The 21,136-nt window shown below is 43.5% G+C and overlaps 1 protein-coding gene across 3 annotated transcripts in view; it reads left to right on the plus strand.

Annotated features, from left to right (window-relative positions):
- The window catches only part of GAS6 (growth arrest specific 6), a 391,979-nt gene that overhangs the window by 350,535 nt on the left and 20,308 nt on the right, over window positions 1-21,136 (plus strand). The gene's annotated exons all lie outside the window — the stretch shown is intronic.

A 21,136-nucleotide genomic window follows, 5' to 3' on the forward strand; every position in this document is an offset into this window, starting at 1 on the left:
AGAGAATAGTTTTACAACAAATACATAAACAACAAAATGGTGGCGTTCACCTCCTTTGCCTGCCTGATAACCTGTGTGCTCTAGCACAGGTCTATGTTATTTTATATAGATGAACAAAAGAGGTTTTACCCCTCATAGCACAACAAGCTCCTTACTGCAAAACTCCATCCCCTGACTGTTGAGGTCCCTGTCTGCAAATTTCCAAGTGGTCCCAATATATAGAAATCCCTTACGTGTAAGGGGTTAATACATTTATGGACTGTGCTTGGCAATCAGTTTCTATTATCCATACAGCAGATCAGACAGGATGGTGCTGAGGGTTATTCAGCTTACTACTAACTGGTGCTGTATCTACTGTACCCTGTGCTTATCCAAATGGTCCAGTTCTGTTCCAGAAATACACTTAAGTTCCTATAATGTGAGGTCATTTTGGAGATATTGGATTGTATTATAGTACCTTATTATTATTATTATTATTATTATTATTATTATTATTATTATTATTATTATTATTATTATTACCAAAACATGGGAAGGAAAAAAGAGGACTTTCTATACTGGCTTGCTGTTGTCACAGCTTTCAAATATTATTTGTTGACTACTAAGCTAATCAGCAAGTCTTTTCTCCAACATAGGTGTGTCCGGTCCACGGCGTCATCCTTACTTGTGGGGATATTCTCTTCCCCAACAGGAAATGGCAAAGAGCCCAGCAAAGCTGGTCACATGATCCCTCCTAGGCTCCGCCTTCCCCAGTCATTCTCTTTGCCGTTGTACAGGCAACATCTCCACGGAGATGGCTTAGAGTTTTTTAGTGTTTAACTGTAGTTTTTATTATTCAATCAAGAGTTTGTTATTTTAAAATAGTGCTGGTATGTACTATTTACTCTGAAACAGAAAAGAGATGAAGATTTCTGTTTGTAAGAGGAAAATGATTTTAGCAACCGTTACTAAAATCGATGGCTGTTCCACACAGGACTGTTGAGAGGAATTAACTTCAGTTGGGGGAACAGTGAGCAGACTTTTGCTGCTTGAGGTATGACACATTCTAACAAGACGATGTAATGCTGGAAGCTGTCATTTTCCCTATGGGATCCGGTAAGCCATTTTTATTACAGAGTAAATAAGGGCTTCACAAGGGCTTGTTAAGACTGTAGACATTTTCTGGGCTAAATCGATTCATATATAACATATTTAGCCTTGAGGAATCATTTAATATGGGTATTTTTGTAAAATAATATCGGCAGGCACTGTTTTAGACACCTTATTCTCGAGGGGCTTTCCCTAATCATAGGCAGAGCCTCATTTTCGCGCCGGTATTGCGCACTTGTTTTTGAGAAGCATGGCATGCAGTCGCATGTGTGAGGAGCTCTGATACATAAAAAAGACTTTCTGAAGGCGTCATTTGGTATCGTATTCCCCTTTGGGCTTGGTTGGGTCTCAGCAAAGCAGATACCAGGGACTGTAAAGGGGTTAAAGATAAAAACGGCTCCGGTTCCGTTATTTTAAGGGTTAAAGCTTCCAAATTTGGTGTGCAATACTTTTAAGGCTTTAAGACACTGTGGTGAAATTTTGGTGAATTTTGAACAATTCCTTCATACTTTTTCGCAATTGCAGTAATAAAGTGTGTTCAGTTTAAAATTTAAAGTGACAGTAACGGTTTTATTTTAAAACGTTTTTTGTACTTTGTTATCAAGTTTATGCCTGTTTAACATGTCTGAACTACCAGATAGACTGTGTTCTGAATGTGGGGAAGCCAAGGTTCCTTCTCATTTAAATAGATGTGATTTATGTGACACTGAAAATGATGCCCAAGATGATTCCTCAAGTGAGGGGAGTAAGCATGGTACTGCATCATTCCCTCCTTCGTCTACACCAGTCTTGCCCACTCAGGAGGCCCCTAGTACATCTAGCGCGCCAATACTCCTTACTATGCAACAATTAACGGCTGTAATGGATAATTCTATCAAAAACATTTTAGCCAAAATGCCCACTTATCAGCGTAAGCGCGACTGCTCTGTTTTAGATACTGAAGAGCATGAGGACGCTGAGGATAATGGTTCTGATATGCCCCTACACCAGTCTGAGGGGGCCAGGGAGGTTTTGTCTGAGGGAGAAATTTCAGATTCAGGGAAAATTTCTCAACAAGCTGAACCCGATGTGATTACATTTAAATTTAAGTTGGAACATCTCCGCGCTCTGCTTAAGGAGGTGTTATCCACTCTGGATGATTGTGAGAATTTGATCATCCCAGAGAAACTATGTAAAATGGACAAGTTCCTAGAGGTCCCGGGGCCCCCAGAAGCTTTTCCTATACCCAAGCGGGTGGCGGACATTGTAAATAAAGAATGGGAAAGGCCCGGTATACCTTTCGTCCCTCCCCCCATATTTAAAAAATTGTTTCCCATGGTCGACCCCAGAAAGGACTTATGGCAGACAGTCCCCAAGGTCGAGGGGGCGGTTTCTACTTTAAACAAACGCACCACTATACCCATAGAAGATAGTTGCGCTTTCAAAGATCCTATGGATAAAAAATTAGAAGGTTTGCTTAAAAAGATGTTTGTTCAGCAAGGTTACCTTCTACAACCAATTTCATGCATTGTCCCTGTCACTACAGCCGCGTGTTTCTGGTTCGATGAGCTAGAAAAGGCGATCGATAGTGATTCTCCTCCTTATGAGGAGATTATGGACAGAATCCGTGCTCTCAAATTGGCTAATTCTTTCACCCTAGACGCCACTTTGCAATTGGCTAGGTTAGCGGCGAAAAATTCTGGGTTTGCTATTGTGGCGCGCAGAGCGCTTTGGTTGAAATCTTGGTCAGCGGATGCGTCTTCCAAGAACAAATTGCTTAACATTCCTTTCAAGGGGAAAACGCTGTTTGGCCCTGACTTGAAAGAGATTATCTCTGATATCACTGGGGGCAAGGGCCACGCCCTTCCTCAGGATAGGTCTTTCAAGGCCAAAAATAAACCTAATTTTCGTCCCTTTCGTAGAAACGGACCAGCCCCAAGTGCTACGTCCTCTAAGCAAGAGGGTAATTCTTCTCAAGCCAAGCCAGCCTGGAGACCAATGCAAGGCTGGAACAAGGGAAAGCAGGCCAAGAAGCCTGCCACTGCTACCAAGACAGCATGAAATGTTGGCCCCCGATCCGGGACCGGATCTGGTGGGGGGCAGACTTTCTCTCTTCGCTCAGGCTTGGGCAAGAGATGTTCTGGATCCTTGGGCACTAGAAATAGTCTCCCAAGGTTATCTTCTGGAATTCAAGGGGCCTCCCCCAAGGGGGAGGTTCCACAGGTCTCAATTGTCTTCAGACCACATGAAAAGACAGGCATTCTTACATTGTGTAGAAGACCTGTTAAAAATGGGAGTGATTCATCCTGTTCCTTTAGGAGAACAAGGGATGGGGTTCTACTCCAATCTGTTCGTAGTTCCCAAAAAAGAGGGAACATTCAGACCAATCTTAGATCTCAAGATCCTAAACAAGTTTCTCAAGGTTCCATCGTTCAAAATGGAAACCATTCGAACAATTCTTCCTTCCATCCAGGAAGGTCAATTCATGACCACGGTGGATTTAAAGGATGCGTATCTACATATTCCTATCCACAAGGAACATCATCGGTTCCTAAGGTTCGCATTCCTGGACAAGCATTACCAGTTTGTGGCACTTCCGTTCGGATTAGCCACTGCTCCAAGGATTTTCACAAAGGTACTAGGGTCCCTTCTAGCGGTGCTAAGACCAAGGGGCATTGCAGTAGTACCTTACTTGGACGACATTCTGATTCAAGCGTCGTCCCTTCCTCAAGCAAAGGCTCACACGGACATTGTCCTGGCCTTTCTCAGATCTCACGGGTGGAAAGTGAACGTAGAAAAAAGTTCTCTATCTCCGTCAACAAGGGTTCCCTTCTTGGGAACAATAATAGACTCCTTAGAAATGAGGATTTTTCTGACAGAGGCCAGAAAATCAAAACTTCTAAACTCTTGTCAAATACTTCATTCTGTTCCTCTTCCTTCCATAGCGCAGTGCATGGAAGTAATAGGTTTGATGGTAGCGGCAATGGACATAGTTCCTTTTGCGCGAATTCATCTAAGACCATTACAACTGTGCATGCTCAGTCAGTGGAATGGGGACTATACAGACTTGTCTCCGACGATACAAGTAGATCAGAGGACCAGAGATTCACTCCGTTGGTGGCTGTCCCTGGACAACCTGTCACAGGGGATGAGCTTCCGCAGACCAGAGTGGGTCATTGTCACGACCGACGCCAGTCTGGTGGGCTGGGGCGCGGTCTGGGGACCCCTGAAAGCTCAGGGTCTTTGGCCTCGGGAAGAATCTCTTCTCCCGATAAATATTCTGGAACTGAGAGCGATATTCAATGCTCTCAAGGCTTGGCCTCAGCTAGCAAAGGCCAAGTTCATACGGTTTCAATCAGACAACATGACGACTGTTGCGTACATCAACCATCAGGGGGGAACAAGGAGTTCCCTGGCGATGGAAGAAGTGACCAAAATCATTCAATGGGCGGAGACTCACTCCTGCCACTTGTCTGCAATCCACATCCCAGGAGTGGAAAATTGGGAAGCGGATTTTCTGAGTCGTCAGACATTTCATCCGGGGGAGTGGGAACTCCATCCGGAAATCTTTGCCCAAATTACTCAATTGTGGGGCATTCCAGACATGGATCTGATGGCCTCTCGTCAGAACTTCAAGGTTCCTTGCTACGGGTCCAGATCCAGGGATCCCAAGGCGACTCTAGTAGATGCACTAGTAGCACCTTGGACCTTCAAACTAGCTTATGTATTCCCGCCGTTTCCTCTCATCCCCAGGCTGGTAGCCAGGATCAATCAGGAGAGGGCATCGGTGATCTTGATAGCTCCTGCGTGGCCACGCAGGACTTGGTATGCAGACCTGGTGAATATGTCATCGGCTCCACCATGGAAGCTACCTTTGAGACGAGACCTTCTTGTTCAAGGTCCGTTCGAACATCCGAATCTGGTCTCACTCCAACTGACTGCTTGGAGATTGAACGCTTGATCTTATCAAAGCGAGGGTTCTCAGATTCTGTCATTGATACTCTTGTTCAGGCCAGAAAGCCTGTAACTAGAAAAATTTACCACAAAATATGGAAAAAATATATCTGTTGGTGTGAATCTAAAGGATTCCCTTGGGACAAGGTAAAAATTCCTAAGATTCTATCCTTTCTTCAAGAAGGTTTGGAGAAAGGATTATCTGCAAGTTCCTTGAAGGGACAGATTTCTGCCTTGTCTGTGTTACTTCACAAAAAGCTGGCAGCTGTGCCAGATGTTCAAGCCTTTGTTCAGGCTCTGGTTAGAATCAAGCCTGTTTACAAACCTTTGACTCCTCCTTGGAGTCTCAATTTAGTTCTTTCAGTTCTTCAGGGGGTTCCGTTTGAACCCTTACATTCCGTTGATATTAAGTTATTATCTTGGAAAGTTTTGTTTTTGGTTGCAATTTCTTCTGCTAGAAGAGTTTCAGAATTATCTGCTCTGCAGTGTTCTCCTCCTTATCTGGTGTTCCATGCAGATAAGGTGGTTTTACGTACTAAACCTGGTTTTCTTCCGAAAGTTGTTTCTAACAAAAACATTAACCAGGAGATAGTCGTGCCTTCTTTGTGTCCGAATCCAGTTTCAAAGAAGGAACGTTTGTTGCACAATTTGGATGTTGTTCGTGCTCTAAAATTCTATTTAGATGCTACAAAGGATTTTAGACAAACATCTTCCTTGTTGTTTATTCTGGTAAAAGGAGAGGTCAAAAAGCAACTTCTACCTCTCTCTCTTTTTGGATTAAAAGCATCATCAGATTGGCTTATGAGACTGCCGGACGGCAGCCTCCTGAAAGAATCACAGCTCATTCCACTAGGGCTGTGGCTTCCACATGGGCCTTCAAGAACGAGGCTTCTGTTGATCAGATATGTAAGGCAGCGACTTGGTCTTCACTGCACACTTTTACTAAATTTTACAAGTTTGATACTTTTGCTTCTTCTGAGGCTATTTTTGGGAGAAAGGTTTTGCAAGCCGTGGTGCCTTCCATCTAGGTGACCTGATTTGCTCCCTCCCTTCATCCGTGTCCTAAAGCTTTGGTATTGGTTCCCACAAGTAAGGATGACGCCGTGGACCGGACACACCTATGTTGGAGAAAACAGAATTTATGTTTACCTGATAAATTACTTTCTCCAACGGTGTGTCCGGTCCACGGCCCGCCCTGGTTTTTTAATCAGGTCTGATAATTTATTTTCTTTAACTACAGTCACCACGGTATCATATGGTTTCTCCTATGCAAATATTCCTCCTTTACGTCGGTCGAATGACTGGGGAAGGCGGAGCCTAGGAGGGATCATGTGACCAGCTTTGCTGGGCTCTTTGCCATTTCCTGTTGGGGAAGAGAATATCCCCACAAGTAAGGATGACGCCGTGGACCGGACACACCGTTGGAGAAAGTAATTTATCAGGTAAACATAAATTCTGTTTTTTTATTTTTTTTATTATTATTCTGGTCTAGAAGGAAAGGGCCATAAAGCTTCCACATTTCTTTAGTTTATGGGGCAAGAAACCCAATGTTTTTCTTTCATGATTCAGCTAGATTATACATTTTTTAAACAACTTTTCAATTGACTTCTATTATTTTGCTTCATTCTCTTGGTATCTTTATCAGAAGAAGCAGCAATGCTCTCCTGGGAGCTAGCTGAGCACATTGGTAAGCTAATAAAACTGGGCATATAAGTTCAGCCACCAATCAGCAGCTAGCTTCAAGCTCCTGAACCTACCTAGGTATGCTTTTCAACAAATGATACCAAAAGAATTAAGCAAATCAGATAATAGAAGTAAAATGGAAAGTCATTTAAAATTGTATGCTCTATCTGAATCATGAACAAAAAAACATTTTGGGATTAGTGTCCCTTTAATTGTGTACGCTTATGAAAAAGATGGCTCCATTTAAGGTATCAGCTTGTTGGACGTGGACAATTGCTGCATCCCGGGCTTGCCAACAATTAGCACAGTTATGTAAGGTGGGCAGATGGGGTCTTTAGTATATAATGCTTTTGATACAGCGGCTATAAAAATACTATGTCAAATAGAAGTGGATTCCTAAAAACACATTTTACATAATGCAATGTTTAAAAACAATGCACTATTGTAAAACAAAACGTCTTCCATGGGTTATTGACATCTCATACACAAAATCTTCTTCCTATAAAAAAAGAACATGCCAAAAAAATTACCTTGTTTTTTTTATATAATGAACTTACTTTAAATTTATAACATATGGCGAGATTACGAGTTCTGCATTAGCCCTAAAAAGCAGCATTAAGGGGTCCTAACGCTACTTTTTATCTAACGCTGGTATTATGAGTCTGGCAGGTACAGGTCTACCGCTCACTTTTCTTCCGCAACTCGAGGCTACCACAAATCCCCTTACGTCAATTGCGTATCCTATCTTTTTAATGGGATTTGCCTAACGCTGGTATTACAAGTCTTGGAAGAAGTGAGCGGTACAGCCTCTACCTCCAAGACTCCAACCGCATAAAAAAGTCAGTAGTTAAGAGCTTTATGTTCCGGCGTTAGCCCATAAATCTCTTAACTACAGTGCTACAAAGTACACTAACACCTATAAACTACCTATAAACCCCTAAACTGAGCCCCCCACACATCGCAAACACTATAATAAAATTATTTAACCCGGGGGGCGGAGCTAGCCACGGATCTGACTAGACGTGTGCAAGCTGAGCTCCATAAGCAAAACATCTTAAAAAGCCATATAAAGTGTGGATTTTGACTTTCAGAAAACGATTAAGCTAATAGTTTTAGTAGATGGACATTACTTTATCGTGGTGTGACCTTTTCCACCCATCCCACCAATGCTAATAGCCATCTCAGAGGAGGACGGCTATATTGTGGCGAGCGGACCCGTTTACTGCGGGGGAGAGTGCAGGCCAACGGCAACTCTAACCCGAGGGATTGGTGCTTCTCCTACAGGCTTGCTAATTACCATCAGCCTGGTCATCCCCATTTAGCCGCTCAACTACTACCACCACTCAAGTGGTCATCGCCTGAAGACTGCGGAACCTACAGCAGAACCTCACCTTTGGCCGCAGCTGTCTTCTTACTCCGGAGGGTCGGGGCTCCGCTCCGGAATAACCGACACCCCTCACACCAGCCAACACCTGATCTCTGCTGCCAACAACTAACTCCGCTCCGGAGGGTCGGGGACCCGCTCCGGAGCGATCAACCGCCATCAGTTCCTGTAGGGGAGCAGCAGATTTCTGGTCGGGATTTTTGCCTGGAAGTCTTAAGGGACATTAGCAATCTCACTGGCGAGACACTCACCCCCCCCCCCCCCCCCCCCCCCGCACACCTCAGGCTGCAGACGGATCCAAGGAGAGTGCTGGAGCTGCAGGGACCCAGGAGTACAGAAACAGTCGGGCCGGACAAATCAGTGAGGGGAAAAAGGGCGCGAACACCCGCCATCTTGAGGCCCTCTTGTTCCTACGCCGGGCTAGAACAGGCATCCAGCTGAAAGCTCGATCCACCAGCCCCTCTGCTCCTAGTACCGGGTAAGATTTAGCCAGGTTATCTGACACTCCACACAGCTCACTCAGACCTTGGGGTGTAAGCAGCACACTATCAACTCTTGAGCCCTGCACAGGCTGACATCCAGGCCCTTACAGACACAAACCCCTTATCATCCTGTCTGTTAGCACGGCTGACCACGGAAGGGGGAATTAGCTATACCCTTGGAGCACAGCGTGGGCCGTGATTACTGTTGGCCCCATAAGGCTCGCTACACGGGTTTAACCTTAGCAAGAACAACTCATTTTAAGAAGCCAGCACCACAGAACTATCTGACCAACTATAGCTAAATATAGAAGTAATATCTCCTTAGAAGAAGCAGCCCCTATTACATATGATAGTCCATTGACCCTATTATACCTGGGGCCTACAACAAACTCTGCAGCTGCTTTACATAGCAGGACATTTGTCTTCAACACATAAGGAGGCAGCATACCGCTACCTCACCCCCCTATCTGAGGTCTAGGTCTGTGGGATATATCCATAACTATAGGGCCTGGGAACTTGACTCTGCAGCCACATTTTTGAACCAAAGAGCCTACAACACTGCACAATTTTCTTGTTGTGGTGGGACTGTATACAGCCCCTGCTTCAGGGACATTTTCAGTTTAATCTCTCTTTCATTTATACTAGCTTCTGTGTCAGCTTCATTGTACTTAGGCTCATAGCCTGAGGTGGAGTGTATTTTCGTATTTCTGCCTTAACCATACAACTTTTTTTTCACAGGTTTATCAGTATATAATATAACAAAGTGTTAATACAGCTTCCCATTCATGTGGTATACCAGCAGTTAGGTTAGAAGACACTGTTCTTTTACTGCAGGTTACTGAACTCCAGACTAGTCTCCAGACTAGTCCATATACCTGTCCAAAGCTATTCTATTTATCTGCATACCTGGGGCCTGGCAACCTGTGCTAATTACACAATCTCACTCCATATAATCAGCCCTAGAGTTAAATCACCATAAGGTTGGCGTTTTGTTTGGTTATAAATTATTTTTATACCCTATCAGTGAGTTAGATTATTGTGGTTTAAGCTTCAGTCCCAACTCTAGTGCCCCTGCCAGGGCCCCTTACTGACTAGATCTTGCTGATCACCCCCCCTGACCATAAGAGTTGCTTTCGGGCATACTTCTTTTAAAAAAAAAAAAAAAAAAAATGGATTGTGTTTCACAGATTCTTTAAACTGCTAGTCACCACACCAACTCTTTGCAATTAGCCTACTTAACTTAGCTGTAATATTAGTCTGCTTCCAAGTCTTAACTTCTCTATTGTATGTCTGTGTTTATATCTAAAATGCGAGTGCTGCTACTTTTATGGTGTTCAGCCCCGCTCTGCAATCTCTAGAGTAATGTCTTAACCTTTGCATATGCTATGATTCATTAACCCCATTTCCTTCCAGCAGAATAGTACAGCCTCTTGCAAACACGCTCCGAGTCCCTGGGTTTAGAGTGTCTTGTCTTTATATACTGACAGCAGTATGCCGCACATGGGTAGAAAACCCCTTAAATCTGTATCGAAATCTAAAAAGACAGTCTATGACCACTTCTCGCAGCAACCTAAGGGCCCAGACATGGAACCCCAAGGAGAGTTGAGTGACCCGGACTCGCAAGATGAGGATTCCCAATCTAGTGTCCAATCCGCATCTGCCTCTCAACATTACATCACCGAGAAATCTTTAAAGAATTTGTTGGCCTCACAGACTAAATTCATCACGCAGGAAATTCAACGAAGTTCAGCAGAACTTAAAAAAGAAATTTCGGAGATTGGAGAAAGGGTGGATGTCCTAGAAAGGAAACAAGATGACGTGGTGGTAGATCAATCCAATCTATTAGCCTATTCGGAGAGTCTGGCTGACCAAATCTCGCAACTGGAACTCAAAGTGGCGGAGGTAGAGGACAGATCCAGGCGCAATAACATCAGATTCCGTGGCATACCGGAGTTGGTAGCGCCATCCGACCTCCAAGACTTCTTGAGAGAACTATACCACTCATTGATTGGCAGCCCAGAGGGCCTGACCGCCACTATGGAGCAGGCACACAGGGCACTGCGCTCTAGAAACGTGGCACAAGATAAACCGCGGGATGTAATAGTGTGCTTCCATAGTTTCCTGTTTAAGGATAGGCTGATGCAGGCAGCCTTCAGGAAACCAACTCTGAGCGAGAGATTTCAAGATATTCAGCTCCTACCTGACCTCTCGGCTCATACTCTACAACAGAGACGCCACTATCAATCTGTCACTCTTACTTTGCGGAAGAACAACATTAAGTATAGATGGGGATTCCCGACTCGCCTTATCATTACCAAAGACAACCAAAATTATGTTGCCACTACCCTGAACCAGGGACTAACCCTCCTCACTAACTGGGGTCTTAGGCCAGAACCGCCTCCCCAAAGAGACCCTCCATACCCGAAGCTACGGGCCTCCGCCCCAGAGTGGACTGTCAATGACCAAAGAGCTAAAAGGGCAAAATTACCTCAGTCCACAACTGCCTCTTGACTCTTGAGGCCTGTCCTTTACAGCCATGTTACGGGGCGAATATTATATCTATTTCTAGCCACTTGGTGGTTCTCTGTTTTTTAGGTTCGTAGTTATGTGTTTGCAATACCTGTTGAACATGTTTTATTTAAGTTTATTCTGCTGGTTACTATATCATTATTCTATAGTAAATTACTTAGTACAAACTCAATGTTGGTTCTTATCTCAGTAATTATTTATAGCAGAGCGGGGCTGTTGATGCTAATGTTATAAATGATGCTCCTAACTTTGTGTTCCTTAGATTAATTTTCTCCTCTGCTCCGCCCCCACAAAGAAGTCCACCCTAGGACTCCTTGAGGTGGACTATTTCCACCACACTCTCGAGCGCTTTCCCTAGTGCTCTCTTTCCCCCTCCCATTCTCTCCCTACCCCCCTCTATTCTGTTACTCACTCTGCCCTCCCCCCTGATCTACAACACAGTCCAAGTCCCCCATAAGAGCTCCCGTACCACACACCCCCCTACTAACTATGACCACCATTAGGCTTATGACGCAGAATGTTAGAGGCCTCAACTCGTCCCATAAACGTAGCCTTTTACTTAGGATGCTGAAACACCACAACCCAGACGTGGTATTTCTCCAGGAGACCCACTGGCTGGATAAGGAGCCTCTCAGGCTCACCTCCAAGTCCTATACTCATATCGAAACCGCCTCTTTCACCAAAAAAGCCAGAGGAGTAGCGATATTACTACACAAGCGTCTGGCCTTCGAAAGTATACAAGTCATTAAAGACCCTCAGGCCAGATTTATTATCCTTATCTGCAAAATAAACCATGTCACTTATACCCTAGTATCCGTATATCTTCCAAATTCCAAGCAACCATGATACCTTAAACACATTCTCCATACTCTCTCTCAAGTCCGACAGGGGAGAGTCCTAGTAGCGGGTGACTTCAATATGGTCTGGGACCATCTATTAGACAGAAGACCCAAGGCTACTGATTTAACGCCCTCCCCAGCTAAACAACTCTCAAACAGCTTTAGGCAAATAATGAATAACTCGGGCCTGTACGATATGTGGAGAGCCTTACATCCTAAGGATCACGACTATACCCACTTCTCACACCCTCATAAGCTTTACTCAAGACTCGACTATATCTTTTCTACAGCTGACACCTTTGACTTAGTTCAGAGAACCAAAATTTCCCTCTGTGCCTGGTCTGATCATGACCTGGTTCAGGCCGACATCACTTCTTCCAACACTACTCACATTAGACCTAAATGGAGACTACCCCATCAGATCTTAGAGGACATACCCTTTAGAGAGGAACTTTGAAGAGATATCACCCACTTTATTCAAACTAACGACAACCTCACGGTCAGGGATGACACATTATGGGGGGCGGCTAAAGCTACAATTAGAGGTATTTTTATCACCAAACAATCGCACCTCAGAAAGCAGGCATGTCTCACCCTTTCGCAAGCCCATATTAAGTTGCGACAACTAGAAGCATGCAACAGAAGTGCAGTCACAGCGGAGACCACATCTCAAATTATTGAGATTAAAGATCACATTTCTAGAATTGAACTGCGCAGAACCCAAATAAACCTCACTAAGCTTAAGCACATATTTTACCATAAAGGCAACAAAGCTGATACCCTGTTGGCAAACAAGATCAGGAATATGTTGGGTGCTTCCCGAATTCATTCCATACGATCATCAGGATCTCTTATTCAGATCCCGTCCCAGATAGGCAGCGCATTTGCCGATTATTATGCCAAGCTTTATAATATAGCTACCACCACCGAGTCTCTTGGGACCTCCTCCCAGGAGGTCCTGGAGACCTACCTTAAGACCCTGTCGCTCCCTACGCTTACCCCAGAACAACGAGATGTATTGAGCTCTCCCTTCTCTTTACAAGAGGTACTGAGAGTCATTAGGAACGCAAAGTCTTTTAAGTCTCCTGGTCCAGACGGTTACCCGGCGCACTTCTACAAGGTTTATGCTCAGGAACTGGCCCCGTTACTTCTAAAATTCTATAATTTAGCTAGAGAGGAGGGCCACTTTAAGAGTGAATTTTTAGAAGCCAATATTGTCACCATCCTCAAACCAGACAAGGATCCATCGCTTTGTGCGATTTACAGGCCCATTTCTTTGATCAATACGGATATCAAGTTTTTTTTTTTTTTGAGAATCAAAGTTTTTTATTGAGGGATACCAGGAGTACAAAATTAAAGCACAATAAACATTATACAAAGAGTAAATACATTATACATCAAAGGCTTGTACATTCCTAAAGTCTCCAGTATAATATAAAATAATCACGTTCTGGCATTCCCTCTTTTCTATTTTGTTTTGTTTCCTATGTAGATACATAATAAAATAATAAAATGATAGAATTTAAACAACCCTGATAGATTATACTTCCTATAGAATGGTACATTAATTATAATAGAGGTGTATTTATTTTTGAAGGATTGACAAATTATAGGGAATCATAACAAGTTGCTCCTATTAGATACACGTGAACAGGGGGCAAAGAGCCTCATTTTCATGATAAACAAAAGACTAAGAGCAACTTATGACAAAGTGATGTTTGTAGCGGGTTAATACCGCTTATTTATCCACCTAATATAAGAGTGGATTATAGCTATGAGGGCGGGGGACGGAGCTATAAATACTTTTGAGGATGGGGGAGGAGCCATAAGTTATATTGGGTGAGCCCCTCTCCTGGGGAAATGTCAGCAATAGACGATGCGGGAAAAAGGAGAAGGGGTATGACCCGCAGGCAACCAGTACCGGCGGGAAAGGAAGGAGAGGGGCCCAGCAGTAACAGATAAATTGTACAAGCTATAAAGTCACCGCAGAGAATATCATTTTCTTGAGAAAGAACGATAATAAGGCTTACAGTGTAACTCTCATATATATCCTTAGTGTATAAAAAATGGGAGCTATAGATAGGAGTGACATCACAACCAGGGAATAGTATAGACTGACTCTTTAAGGCCCTAACTGGCATGATATTAGCTAGTATGCATCACCTAAAAGTATACAACGAGAACGGTACCAATATATACTGTGCAGGACAGTTATCAATATTCTCCTAGCGTGACAATAGGTAGAAATGTTTTATACATTTAAAAAAAAAAAAAAAAAAAAACATTAAACCTTATAACCTTTAAAATAGGCGTATATAAGTGGTCTTAGATAGAAAATGTTGAAGATAATCTAATGACGGACCCCGTCTAAGGCTTTAACAGTCAATTACAAGGATACACCGGTAGAGTTGCTGTTATGAACTAGGAAGACATCTAGATATGTCAAAGTAAAATATGGCTAAATAGAGGAGTTCTTTATGACGCATATAAATAGGAAAATCTCAACATTGATATTACAGCAAAAAATGTTTAAGTAACAGTAAATCTTTGTGCCCAGTGGACAATAATAATCATGAAAGGTACCAGAAGCTATTTTTATGGGTCTGTGCTGGCATGCTAGAAGCATATTAGCCTATGCCTGCTTTAGTATAGGAGGAGGGAGATGGTATATAAGTGCAATCTTTGCTCCATGGGCAGAAATCAGTCTCAACATTTTGGTTGGTCGCAGGTAATCTATACTGGAATTTAATCACTTAACTGCTTGGGCTAATTACTAAGTGTATAATATAGGAAGTCAATAACTACCTATTTCTAGAGAAAAAACTTTTAGGGCATAGATATGTAGTAGACTAAAATGGAACAATCAGTTATAAACTCAATAACAATTAACATTAACATACATTTTCCATATAATCAAGGTTGTCAAAAGAGAGGTGATTGTTAGAGCTAGTAGCTCCATCTATACTCAATTTTAAAGTCACAGATGTAGACACATTATCATATAGCAAAACTAAAGCCCTTTAGTAATGATCTCTGCTATCCTACATAAACATGTAAACATTTTATTACCATCAATTCTAACTGACACTTTTGGGTATGATCAGTATCCTAAGTAATAAAGATTCATAAAAAATATGACCTTCCAGATGTTGCTGATAGGTGCGAATGTAGAAGAGAAAGTCTTGATTACTAATAATGCTGATATTAGCAAAATATGAGAAAATTATTCTCATAAAATACAGGAGTGATATACAAAGGAAAATGAGGATTGAGACTGTAGGATAGGAGGAGTATGTGCATAAGTGTTTAGGCTACCTATTTTCAATTATAGGTGACTTGATAATAAAGTCAAAGAAGGTGGGTATGAGAAACAAAAGTAAATGTAACCAGGCTGAAATAGTATTAGGCTCCCTCATGAAATATTTAAACTAGTTACAACTTCCACAAATTAACATGTCATATCTCAATTACAAAATGTCCAATTAAACATTGGCTTAGGGGTCCCAATGTTATAGAAAATTATACAGCATTGCCTACACACCTCTCCTTGTTTGAGCGGACCAGGAATTAAACAAAGTGCAATTGTAATACAAGGAAGCCTAGTTTGTGCATTGATGAGCTAGCTGAACCTTAGCATAGAAAAAGGCATAATAGTAGAAGGACACATCTTGATATATGATATCTATGTTATATATTGTTACCCAATAAATCTTCTTTAGAGTCATGGATATTTGACCCAGCACATTAGATAAAAAATATATACATACTAGTCTCATTAGGAGGTTATGCCTTCCCTATATTTCAAAGTCATTTATCTCTTTGAACATCCTAACTATCAAGAAAAAACCTTAGTGTGCGCATACTATGTCAGAACTCTAACTTATGTGAATTATAAACACAGTAGATAATATTACATAGAGCAGACTACACATTAGATATAAACAGTTAATTCGCCCCTGGTGGGGAATACATGCTAACGTAGTGCCAAGATAAGTGTATCAGGTACCATTGATGTATATAACTTGCTGTTGTCTCTTTAAGTGACCACATTTTGAACAAGGTGTATGAGTCCCAAAACTCAGTGTCATAATTAAATAGTCAGTATCATCTTATGGAAGTCTGCCACGTATGATGAAGCTATCTACATCTGAACAAAATTACCCGATCCCCTTTCTGATGCTTCTGAACTTGTCCCCGCAATAGGGTGAGCTCCAACTGTAGAATGTAGTAAACGGGTACAAAAAAAATGGCTCCTCAAACCGTATCTGACGCTTCAGAGAAGGGAATTGCAGACAAACAAGAGTATTCAGGATCACAGCAGACCTAGCTAGAAGACAGCCCCCAGTGATATGCCAGTCTCCGGTCGGCACCGGAGCAGTAAATATCTCCTCGTAATACATCGGGTGGTCGGCCGCACCCACCCGCACTCCTTCAGGTATACTCTCAGTCCCGAGGGTAAAATAAGTAAAGGCGTCTCCTAAGTCTCCACTGTTTTGATGTAGTAAGTCAGCTTCCTGCGATCCCATGTTCGGTGCTCTCCGTGAAACTGGGATGGAAGAAGTAGTCCCAGCTACACCAAAAGGAGGTTGTAAATGGCCATGCTGCGGGTCTAGCTCCATGGTAGTCGCCATTTGCAATTGAGAGCACTGCTGCTTTTGAGGGCGGGCTTTCACGAGATATATCAAATGAGCAAAAGCAGTGTCTATTTTCTTAGTTAGAGCAACCAAAATGTCTTGTAGCTCATTAGGTGATGTCTCATCCATACTGACAAATGGCCTCACTCCCTAGTATTAGTGATGAAATGAATCTGCTTAACCCGGCAGATCGGGGGGGATGATCATATGAGGAAAAAAAAGGCCGCTACTGTATCTATCCAGATGCCTTAAATAAAGATTCTGTATAAACGATCTCCATATAAAACACATCAGTCAGTTCAGCTGAGCTTCGTACATCCAATTCTGCCAAAAAGAATTCTGAACTTCCAGGTGATAGGCAAATAAACAACTAACTTTCTTTATATAGCTTGGAGCCTTTGTATTTTGCGTCTGGATATGGCGGCTGCTAGGACACGCCCCCCACGGATATCAAGTTTTATTCAAAGATACTTGCTACTCGTCTTGCTAAATTTCTTCCTTCCCTTATCGACTTGGATCAGGTGGAATTTTTCCCCCTCCGAGAAGGCCCAGACAACACAAGACGCCTTCTCAATATACTCGCTTCTGCCTCACGACTCCGTAGGCCGCTTGCGGTCATTTCTCTCGACGCCGAGAAGGCGTTCGACCGGGTCAGATGGCAGTACCTTTGGGCAGTCCTCCAGAGATTCCATTTACCCCCTGACTTCATAGCGGCCGTTCAAGCCCTATATTCCACTCCTACTGCCTCTGTGCGCGGGTTGGGTTTTCATTCCTCACACTTCCCTATCACAAATGGCACCAGACAGGGGTGCCCCCTTTCGCCACTCTTGTTCGCTCTCTCTATAGAACCCCTGGCTGATCAGATCAGGACTGACCCCCAAATTAAAGGAATTACCTTGTCGGGCACCCTGCACAAAATAGCACTCTTTGCTGACGACGTAACTTTATTCATGTCACACCCTGATCAGGGGATACCTAGGCTCCTGAATATTCTCACCACTTTTGGGGCCCATTCTTACTACAAGTTGAACCTGTCAAAAACACAGGTGTATACGCAGGGGTTTACGAAGTCACAATTAGTTTCTCTCACGGAGTCATATAAATTCGACTGGACGGAACACTCTGTCCTACACTTGGGAGTCAGGATCTCTAGTAATTTTCCTCAAACAATTAAAGACAACTATCTTCCTCTCCTAACCTCCCTCCGCTCTTTACGGAAGGACTGGAACCTCCAGCATGTAACCTGGTTGGGTAGGATCACGGGGCTGAAAATGTCCTTTCTCCCCAAGCTAACGTACCTATTCCGCTGCTTGCCCATTAAAATACCGAGGCATTTGCTCCTTCAATTCCAAAGTGGGTTCACCAAATTTATCTGGTCGCATAAACCCCCTAGAGTAGCTCACAAAGTACTCCAACTTCCTAAATCTTTAGGGGGTACTGCTTCCCCATCAGTGATACGGTACTATGAGGGTGCAATGCTTACCCATGTTTCTCAATGGGGAGTAAAGTCGTTGGACGCCAAGTGGAAATCTATAGAACAGGCTTCGCTGCCCTTCCATATTGCCTTACGGGATCTGATTTGGACCCCGCCACATTGCCGTAGGGAGCTAGCCCTAACCAACCCAGTAGTCTGCGAATGCCTTGGCTTTTGGGATAAAATACGGCATCATCCCCTTATAGCCCCGCACCCTTCCCCAGTCACCTCCATAACAGGCCTTCTATCGGGCCTCCAAGACTCCCACCCTAATAAGTGGGTCCAACTGGGAATTAATAGTGTAGCATACCTCTGGTCCACGTCTCCTCGAGACTCTTTTAAACAATTATCCCAGATTGGGGCAGAGGGCCAGATCCCGTCGTATTTATCTTTTGAACACCAGAGGATCAAGAGCTTTCTAAGCAGTTGGGGTTTTAAACCTAACCTGGACAGACCATTAACACTATGGGAGTCTACCTGGGCAAGGGGAGACAGGCTATGTAGGCCCCTGTCTAACCACTATATGCTACTAGGTGGATCCCAAGACCCAGAAACTCCTCCCCACCTCTCCCGATGGGAGACGTTGATTGGTAGGAGCACTACACCTGAAGAGTGGGAGCGAGCCTTCTCCCTGACCCAGAAAGCCATACATTGCACAACGCTATATGAAACCTTTTTTAAACTACTAACTCATTGGTACTATGTACCCACTAGGTTAGCGAAAATATTCCCGACAGTGTCCCCCAAATGCTGGAGGAATTGTGGCCACAGGGGTACGCACTACACATATGGTGGGAGTGCCCCGTGATTCAGCCTTTATGGCTGAAGAGCTTTTCGGTACTGCAGGGTATTGGTATCAGGCTCCCCAGGCTAGCTGACTCAGCCCTTCTTCACTTAAACCTACACTCCTTACCTAAAAATCAGGCGTTTATTTGCATATACCTATTCATGACTATAAAGTACTCTATTGCATGCTCCTGGAAAAAGGAAAGGGCTCCAAGCTGGGGGATGATCTGCAATAATATGGCATATATCTACACAATGGAAAAGGACATCTTTTACAAACTAAATAAATCTGACCTCTTTGAATTGACCTGGGCTGACTGGAAGGAGTCTCAAAATACAGACTGGAAACCCAACGCAACTGCCCAAGACGCATAGCTCCTCATCTATATCCCACTTTAGACAGTTACATACCTAACATAAAACATAACCTAAACTAGATGGCCTCCATTCTCCGTCTTATACTATCCCCCCAGCCTTTTTCCCCCCTCCCCCCCTCCCTTACCTTTCTCCCCCCACTCTCCTCTCTCCCTCCTGGTGGGTCATCTGTAATTTCAGTCACTATGACCCCCCCCCCCCTATTCTCAGACTTGTCAGTCATGAATCAAGACATGACAGGTCGACCATGTTTACATTTACTGCAAGTGTTGAAATGGTGTGTTTATGCGTTGGACACAGTCCCTCCCCTGTTATCTCTGTAAACTTTATGCTATTGGACTGGAGCTGCATCTCCTTGGTTTATGTTTATTTCTCTTGATTAATTTCAATAAAAAAAACCTTAAACTCAAAAAAAAAATAAAAAAATGATTTAACCCCTAATCTGCCGACCGGACATCGCCGCCACCTACATTATCCCTATGAACCCCTAATCTGCTGCCCCCAACATCGCCGCAACCTATATTATATTTATTAACCCTTAATCTGCCCCCCCAACGTCGCCGCAACCTAACTACACTTATTAACCCCTAATCTGCCGACCGGACATCACGCCACTATTATAAATGTATTAACCCCTAAACCGCAGCACTCCCGCCTCGCAAACACTATAATAAATTTTATTAACCCCTACTCTGCCCCCCCCATGTCACCGCCACCTACATACAATTATTAACCCCTAATCTCCCGCCCCCAACGTCGCCGCTACTATAATAGTTATTAACCCCTAAACCTAAGTCTAACCCTAACACCCCCCTAAGTTAAATATAATTTAAATAAAACGAACTAAAATTACTATCATTAAATAAAATTTTCCTATTTAAAAATAAATACTTACCGACAAAACTCGTAATCTAGGCGATAGTATTTTACATTCATACTCCGCAACAGACAGAGGGTAAACCTCAGGTTTATGGCACAATTGTAAGACCGGTGAGGAGGCAACGTACCGGCACGCACCTTGTCAAAAATGTCTAGGAACTCTCAGTACTCCTCTAGCAATTGAGATACTGAAGAAGTGCACAGAATTTTGACTGGTTTCCAAAGACAAGTGCAAATACATTGTAGCGATCATGACAAAATTTCGGACCTGCGCCAGTCGAGACTGGGATTGTACAAAAGCACTGTCAATGAAATAGCCCGCAGCACCGGAGTCAACAAGAGCCTGGGTGACTATGGAGGAGTCCACCCAGGAAAGGACAACCGTGACCAAAGGTTTCTCTTTTAGCGGTTCCGGGGATGAGGATAAACCACCCAAGGTCTACCCCCCACAGGACCTTAGGTGCGAGCGTTTCCTGGCCGTGTATGACCAGACTTAAAAATGTGGCCCTGTAACCCACAATAGAGGCAGAGCCCCTCCCTCATCCTAAAGGCCCTCTCCACCACGGAGAGATGCGTGAATCCCAACAGCATTGGCTCAGCAGTACCTGGTGACTGGACCAGGAGGCATGGGAGGAGAGGGAGGCATGGGTGGGAACGAAAACGTAGGAGACAACGGAAAAGAAGGCTTCAGCAAATGCTCCATGAAAAAGGGCCTCTCTCTGAGTCTGATGTCATTTAGGATTAAAAGACACCAATGCCTCGAGATCCTCTGGTAAATCTCTGGCAGCAACTTCATCTTTAATCACATCAGAGAGCCCATGAAAGAAGGTGGCAACAAGGACTTCATTGTTCCAACCTACCTCTGCGACAAGCATACAGATCTCGTACCTTGCTGAATGGACATGAGTCGTTTGGTAGCAGAGGAGGAGCGAGCCGGAACATCAAATATCCTTTGAAAAGAGGCCACAAATTCAGGGTAATTAGAAATCACTAGTTTATTAGTCTCCCACAAGGGATTAGCCCAAGCAAGAGCCATGTCAGAGAGTAAA

Source organism: Bombina bombina, chromosome 3, assembly GCF_027579735.1.
Source record: "Bombina bombina isolate aBomBom1 chromosome 3, aBomBom1.pri, whole genome shotgun sequence".
Lineage (NCBI taxonomy): Eukaryota > Metazoa > Chordata > Amphibia > Anura > Bombinatoridae > Bombina > Bombina bombina.